This window comes from Taudactylus pleione, unplaced genomic scaffold (genome assembly GCF_031769625.1).
Source record: "Taudactylus pleione unplaced genomic scaffold, aTauple2 ptg000803l, whole genome shotgun sequence".
NCBI lineage: Eukaryota > Metazoa > Chordata > Amphibia > Anura > Myobatrachidae > Taudactylus > Taudactylus pleione.
The window spans coordinates 1,933,704-1,941,466 of NW_028285205.1; the positions used below are offsets into that span (position 1 = coordinate 1,933,704).

General features: G+C 43.9%; 1 long non-coding RNA gene across 1 annotated transcript in view; it reads left to right on the top strand.

The window, feature by feature from the left end:
- LOC148474879 (uncharacterized) overlaps positions 1-6,822 on the top strand; it is a 79,832-nt gene extending 73,010 nt beyond the window's left edge. Inside the window, exons 4-5 of the long non-coding RNA XR_015872820.1 lie at positions 730-853; positions 5,468-6,822. This is a non-coding gene — a long non-coding RNA (uncharacterized LOC148474879). The remainder of the gene's footprint in view (positions 1-729; positions 854-5,467) is intronic.
- Positions 6,823-7,763: the final 941 nt, after the last annotated feature.

Sequence of the window (7,763 nt, forward strand, 5' to 3'; positions counted from 1 at the left end):
AACGTACATTCATTTATTTGTGTCAATCTAGAATTGCATTCTTTAATAACACAGTACTGAAGACTGGATAATATATTATAACAAATAAGAAAAAACATTGGGCTGGTACTGATTTAAAAAGAAAAGTCCCAAGTAGGAGACTCATTCTGCAGGAACTGAAAATGATTGAAACGAGCTGACTATAATATGGTATGTGACGTGTTAAGTTAAATCATGTCACTTTAAATGGCTCTTTTAATGTATTGCTTTTGCCTAAAGGGCATCTACAAATCCATTTTGCACCAAGGTGTTAAGATATGCGATGCTAGCCAGATACAGGGCGACTAATTGGATTCTAGAATGCAATAAAGGAAGCTCCTTAACTTTCTTTGCTATAGTATAAAATAGAACAACTATCTCAGGAACTAGTCAGCTAATAATTACTTACTGTGTGCTGATGCAGGTTTAAATATGGGGTGTTTAGTTTATGCAGTCACAAGCGTTGTAACATTTACTTGTGTAGTCCTATTCTGTATTTATATAGTAATCATTATCAAAAATACTGTTAGAATATTTGCAGCAATTTTAACAAGCTCCAGATAGACCAAAAATGCAAAAGGCTGTCTTCATGGTCTATTTGGTAACTATTAAAACCACAGTGAAGACTGTTTTACAGATTTTATATAAGAAACTGTTAATAAATAAATAAATAATAATTTTGTCATACTTGTCCATTCATCATAATTTCAGCAAGACCAGAAGAGGAAGACTTTGGACTGAGTTGATCAGCTTAAAATACATTGCTATATGTGGAACTAAAATTCCCTGTTTAAAAAAATACAGAATACAGCTTGGAGTCTTCATGGTGTATGTGGTGAGTACAGAACTTCTACAGTTTGCTAGTGGAGAGTGCAGTGGATCAGTGCTATTATAGACAGATGCAGGTCCGACGGGCGATATCGTCAGCGGGTTCCATACTGCTGAATAGAGCCGGCCCTAGGCATAGGCATTATAGGCAAATGCCTAGGGGCAAATCAATATGCTAGGGGCATTCCAGGGCTAAGTGAGCTCTGCCTGTCTGTCCTCAGTCCTGCCGCCGCCTGCCGCTGCTTCCAGTCCCACCTACCCCAGAGCCGGCGGCGCAGCTACCCACTCTCTCCCCCATAACGCTGCGCGATCGGAGCTCTCCGATCGGGCAGCGCAGCGGATGGCCAGGCCGGTCATGTGACCGGCATCCGCATCCGCCCGGTCCTGAGAATGAGCTTCTGCATAGAAGCTCATTCTGACAGTCTACAGGACTGCAGTGGCGGATCCATGGGGGGGCAATAAGGGTGATCGCCTCCTTTAATACACAGCCCCAGCCTCTGTCACCCGCTGATCCTGCATGCAATGGCGCAGTTGCGGGCAGTGCAGAGGCTGGGGTGACTTGAGCTGTGGAGGAACCTCCCACCTGCCGACACCACTGACATCCTCTCTTACCACTGCTGCCTGTGCCTGCCTCTCCGATGGACAGCCTGCTGCTGCTGTTCAGAGGCTGAGAGAACTAAGGGGACAGGCACAGGCAGCCGCAGACCGCACATATACAGTCTGCCTGTCCTGAGTCACAAGTCTGAGCCTTAGCATGGCTCTATGTGGAGGAGGGCGGCTGCGCTGTGGCAGTCAGTGCACATGGCTACAATCAAAATGGCTACAATCAAGGAGCCATTCAGGGGATCCTGGCGGCGACTGCTCTGTGAGAGGAGAGGACTGTAACTGCTTCCTCTGAGTCTGCACTAGATGCCAAGCAGACACAAGGAGGATGCCCCAGCAGCCCACCCCAAGCTCACAGCCTGAGGCTGACAGTAAGTGAGATGAATATTGATTGAAATTTTTTATTTGATTTTTTTTTAATGTGGCAGAATATGCATTTTTTTTCTTATGTGTTAGCTTATAGATGTGTGTTTTTATCTCATGTGGGGGCCTGTGTGTGTGTTTTTATCCCATGTGGGGGCCTGTGTGTGTGTTTTTATCTTATGTGGGGCCTGTGTGTGTGTTTTTATCTCATGTGGGGGCCTGTGTGTGTGTTTTTATCCCATGTGGGGGCCTGTGTGTGTGTGTTTTTATCTTATGTGGGGCCTGTGTGTGTGTTTTTATCTCATGTGGGGGCCTGTGTGTGTGTTTTTATCTCATGTGGGGGCCTGTGTGTGTGTTTTTATCTCATGTGGGAGCCTTCTTGCACCAGCCATGCACACAGTCAGGGGGAGGGGAGCAGCCGCCATGCACACAGTCAGTGAATGGGTGGGTAGCTGTATTGCTTTGCCCACATCCTTTACTACTATTAAAACGGCCCTGGGCACATATATAGTGTTTATGTATGCCCTGTATGCAGGTGTGTTATCCGGTGTTAGTGAGGAGTGTGCTCTCAGATTGCTGGGGAAAGGAATGCATCGTGCATGTCTGTCATAGTGTACTGTAGACCTCATTCAGATCCGCTCGCAAGCGGATTGATGGTGAGGGCCTGCGCACGCGCAGCACTCGCAGTGCGCGTGCGCAAGCCCCGGAGCAAGTGACAAATTCACTCGCTACGGGGCGGCTGTCAATGTTGATCGAGAGCTCGCCACGTTTTGTAGGCGGGGTGGGGGGTGGACGGACAAATGGAGGCGTTCCTGCAGGAAGCTAACTGGGGCTTGCGGTAGATGAGACCCTACCGCAAGGGTCTCATCGCAAGCCCCGATGGTCGCGATGGTCTCGACCATCGCCACCATCACCTGGTCACTCGCTAAAGCTGTGGGTGTACACCGACAGCTTAGCGAGCAGCCAGGAGGCCGACTTTCAAAACAAAAGCAGCCGCCCTCATTCAGAGCAAGCGCTCGCTTTTTGTGAGAGGCTCTGAATGAGGGCCTGTGTCTCCAATGCAGCGCTCCCACCCCGGCTCACTGTGTCTGTGTGCTCAGTCACTTCGGTGAGAGCACAGGTTGATCCCTAAAGTGTGCTCACAAAGATAAAGATCGCAGTAATTGTAAAGCATGCTCCCCGGGGTGATGGGCATAAAATATGCATATATATTAGGACAAGGCATAATGACAAGGGAAGAAGAGTGTGAAATTTTAAATGAAAGGGGCAAAAGGAATAGAAGAAGCAAAAAGATAAATACCTTTGTGTATCCATTCCTGTCTTTATCTGTGTTGTAAGGCTATTGCCTCAAAAATGGGAGGAGCCAGGATTGGAGGTGGGAGGAGGAACAAGTAGAGAGGGGAGGAGTCATGATTCATTCTTAAACCGCCCCCCTAAAAAAAAAGTCTAGATCCACCACTGAACAGGAGGAGCCAAGATGGCCACTGGAGGGCATGCTGCGCATGCCTTGCCGCTGCCACACCTCCCATGGGCCTTTTGCGGAGCAGAGCCGTGAGTAAAGCTCACTATATATGGATATATATAATGTGTTATTTTTCGCGTCCGCGTATAAACAATAAGATTGGTGGTGGGATTATATGCTAGGGGGCACCAGTCAAAATTTTGCCTAGGGCACCAAATTGGCTAGGGCCGGCTCTGCTGCCGAATGTAGCATGGCCCCCGCCGTCGTTCCGTCGCTGCCGGCATTGGCAAGTGTGTAAGCACTTGACAATGCCTGCACCCCTGCCAGGTCCCGCCATGAACGACATTGTGCTGGGTACACATTGTTTAGTGTGTACCCAGCTTAAGGCTGGGTACACATCAAAACGATGTGGTTCTCGGCAGATGGGACGACCGATGTAACGATACATTAGTTGTTCATACACACTGAACGAAATGTTGCGTGACATATCGTTCACACCCGCATTTAGAATGTATGCCATCTGCCACTGGGTCGTCACATCTGATGTGCAGAACAGAGCCGCAGGTGTGCGCAATCACAGGTACACATTAGACGATGTGCCAGATATATCGTTCCGAAACACGTTGAAAACAGATGATATATCGTCTAATGTGTACCTAGCCTAGGAGAATGCTCTGCATGCAGATGTTTAGTAGAAGATTACACTGAAAAAACAAGACAGTTTCTACCTTGACAAGAGTTTAAAGGATTTTGGAATGTGTTTTGTGAACTAGACAGACTTGTATATCCACAGACAGCCGCTATGAAGAAATATTCATTTGTCAGGTGTGATATTTTATAGCTGTATGCCTATGATGAAATTAAACAAATATCCAGTAGCCACTAAGCTGCTAAGACTTGTCCCATGGCTTCACATAGTGTAATAATCCCTATTTGTCTTTTTACGTGTTGACAAGAAACACAAATGATATCCTGAGAAGGACAAAAATGTAATTCAATTTATAGACCAGCAATTTAGTACATTCTAATAATTAGTTACCACATTTTGTATATAGCTGAAGGTGCTCCCTGGAATCGAATATCAAGTACTCAGAAAAAAAAACCTTTATATCAATTAATTTATTATAAAAGAGTGCCCCACAAAGGAATCACTTGCTGCACATTGGCCGAGGCCAATGGAAGGTTTATTATCTGAGCATTTACGTTTTGCCAAATGTTTTTGTGAGATTTCTCTTTGTAAAAGAGATGCAAGATCTGTTTCGTTTGTCTTCAGAAGATGCAGACAGTACCTGATATAGATATATATATATATATAGCTATTTAATAATCTGGTACAAATTTCAGAAATGTGCTAAAACCCTATAGATAAAATAATACACACATGGACATCCTCAGTATGTAAAATCATTTTGTTTTAAATCAGTGAAATCTATAACTATTCATAAATGAAATAAAAGGTGCAGTATATTCCGCCATCTCTTACTTCCTGACACCAGATTGTTATTAAAAAGGAAATAGTGAAAAGTTGCCCCACCTTAAATCACAGATATAGTTATTTACATATGTTATAGATAATGGCTTATTTGGGTTGGAAATTTCAAACATCAAAAGTGTAATTTGCATGCTATTTAAAGGGCCCCAAAGCATTTGAAGGGACCCTGCCCCTAAGTTTCTATTGAGATACCTTTGTCCAAGTGGTTGCCCATTTTATGCCCCATAGTAGAGCCCTAGTTCACATTATGCCACAATGTAGTTCCCCCAGTTAACATTATGCCACATTATTACACCCCAGCTCACATTATGCCATTATCTCACCATAGACAGGACAGAGAGCTCTGGGGGATGCAGCAGGGCCAGAGTTTGGGTGCCCCAAAGCCCCCACTCCTCTAGGGACAAGACGGAGTCACAGAGGAGGAGGATGCACTGATCAGGATTGTTAATTAGGAGGTAGGAGAAGGGGAGGGATGTATCAGCCTAGGACCCAAATATGCATCATGCAAGCAACTGATCCAACACCCCAGTAATAGGCTACTTTATAAGACAGTGTTTTTAATATATGTGTTAAGAAAAAAAACTGTGAGAGGGCCCCTTATTTAATTCAGATAATCTTGGATAATAAGATGTCCGGAGCTGTAGCAGCTGCCATTTAATGTTAGTAATGCCCACAAACTTTTATCTAATTTTCCACTTCAGTGAGTCCCAGGAGCTGCTTCTGGTGAGGCAATAACATCTGACCTTCCCTGCTGCTGACCCAAGACTAATGCGGACCATACATCGATTTCCCATTCTGACGCCGCCGATCAGCTATCAATACCGCAAGTCCGCGGACATCGATGATCAGCGATCCGACGGTGGTTTGGGGATAAATGCATCTTAAAATAAGCCGGCTAGCTGATTCCAACCATTTTTGGGACGGAATTGGTGAATCGAGATTGATCAACATGTTGTATTTCCCCAACCCGGCATTAGCAGAACAGGGAATTGGGGGAATACATCGTAGAGTTATGGGCCCCATAACTCTCCAGTATTCTTCTAGCAATCAATCTCAGTCCCTTTATTCTGCCTATGTAATAATGCACCTTACACAGAACATACTGTTGCTGCCCGATTGGCAGTGATCATCAGTGAGTCACTGAATCTAATGATATCCCTGCTGGCCCAGTATACAGGGATGCTCTGTACTCTGTACTACTACGCCAGCTTACTGATGATCCACTGATACTCATGATTCATGCCTGTGGTATTACACCACCTCCCTTGGATCTCTAGACCTGTTCCTGAAGCCTGAAGCTTATCTCCCCACACACGAACCCCTAGCTTTCAGTTCACGTTTGGATGCCTTCAACTCCTGAATCCCCTTTATACTCAAAGGGGTCTTGTATCCATTTCCAAGCCCTTTGCAATGATCAATTACACTCTCTTGCATTGGGTTCTGCGAGTACAATTTGCTACATAGCACATTTCCTCTGGAGACACACTCCACCTATTACAGAGTTCAGCAGCAGCAGTAATCGGAGGGGAGTTCTATATTACAGATTGGCAACATGAGCTGATTGCAGGGCGGCGGGCTCGAAGGTAGTATGGACCCCATATCAAAGTACCCACTACAGTTAAGCCCCTGTGAATTACCATATAGGCTAATAAGACAAATAACTAATGACTTATTCATTTGCTAAGCTGTATGTATACACTTTATAAAAAAATCCTGTTTCAGGCCTCATGCTTTTCAAGGCCCAGCCCAGGGTAATGAGTAGGTCAGGTACAGCTCCAGGGTTTGAGCTGGAAAGGGGAGCCATTCCTAGATTTAAAATGCAAAAGTTCAACTTTGAACACAGTAGAAAAAAATAGTAAATGGCAAAATACTTTTTCATGATTTTAAAATATTTAAATAGTGTTTAAATATAAAAATATTTGCAAACACAAATGGCAAACAAACAGTCATGCAAATGATGAAACGCGTTGTAGCAGCACCAGAGTGAGATTACAGATTCAATATTTTTGCTTTTATGCTTTCTTTTTGTTTTTAAAATCTTTGTGTCTATTTTTGTAACCCTACTATAATTATCTGATACTTTTATTTTTATTGTATACTTAGTTTACATCATCTATCATTGTGGGCTTTTACTCTCCAATACAATAACACAATTGTATCCATTATTTGGGGATTCATACTTATTTCTCAATAAAAAATATTTTATTTATTTAACCAGATGGACATTCTGTGACTTTCAGCTCATTATTGAGTAATTACAATTGTATTATTATTTTATTCTTGATAGGTATTCAAGCACAGTCCTATATTGTACTTAGGTGCCAACCGAAACCCCTTTTTTTGTTCTCCAATTATGTCTATGTCTTTCCCTAGATGTCCATTGATTGCATAACCAGTAGAACAGTTCTATCACGGCAACAATAAGGGCAGGTTAGACGTCTGTACTAACAGCCCATCAAGAATCAAATTAACCAAAATAGTGGGATGTAGCCAAAAGATCAACAATCACAATGTTGACATTCATAATATTATGACAGTTATCATTTGTAGGGGTCTATGTAGGGGAGAAAAGGGGGCAAAACCTGTAAAGGCAGAGAAAATCCCTGTACATACCGCTTCTTAGTATGTACTAAAGGGAGTTTCTCTGCCTGCACCCAGTCAGCGCTAAGTGCAGGCTACAATATCGCGCTGCAGCTGGGTCACTTAGCACTGCCGCTAAGTGTCCCAAGTGCTACTAAGGGGAGAGGTCACATACCGTCGGGTGTCTTCTCCAATGCTGATATCACCTCCTGTAGCTGACGGTATCTGCATCCTGTGCAGTGAATAAGCAGGAAGTGAGGCTTTTCACATTTGTCCATTTTCTATAAAGTTTGGACAAAAAAAAAATCTCACTGCTGCAGCACTTCGGGAACAGAGGGTCCAATCTCCTGTTCTGCTGCCTGTCATTGCTGAGGGGGTTACTTTTCTTTCACCATCTGCAGCTGCACATTTCTTAGT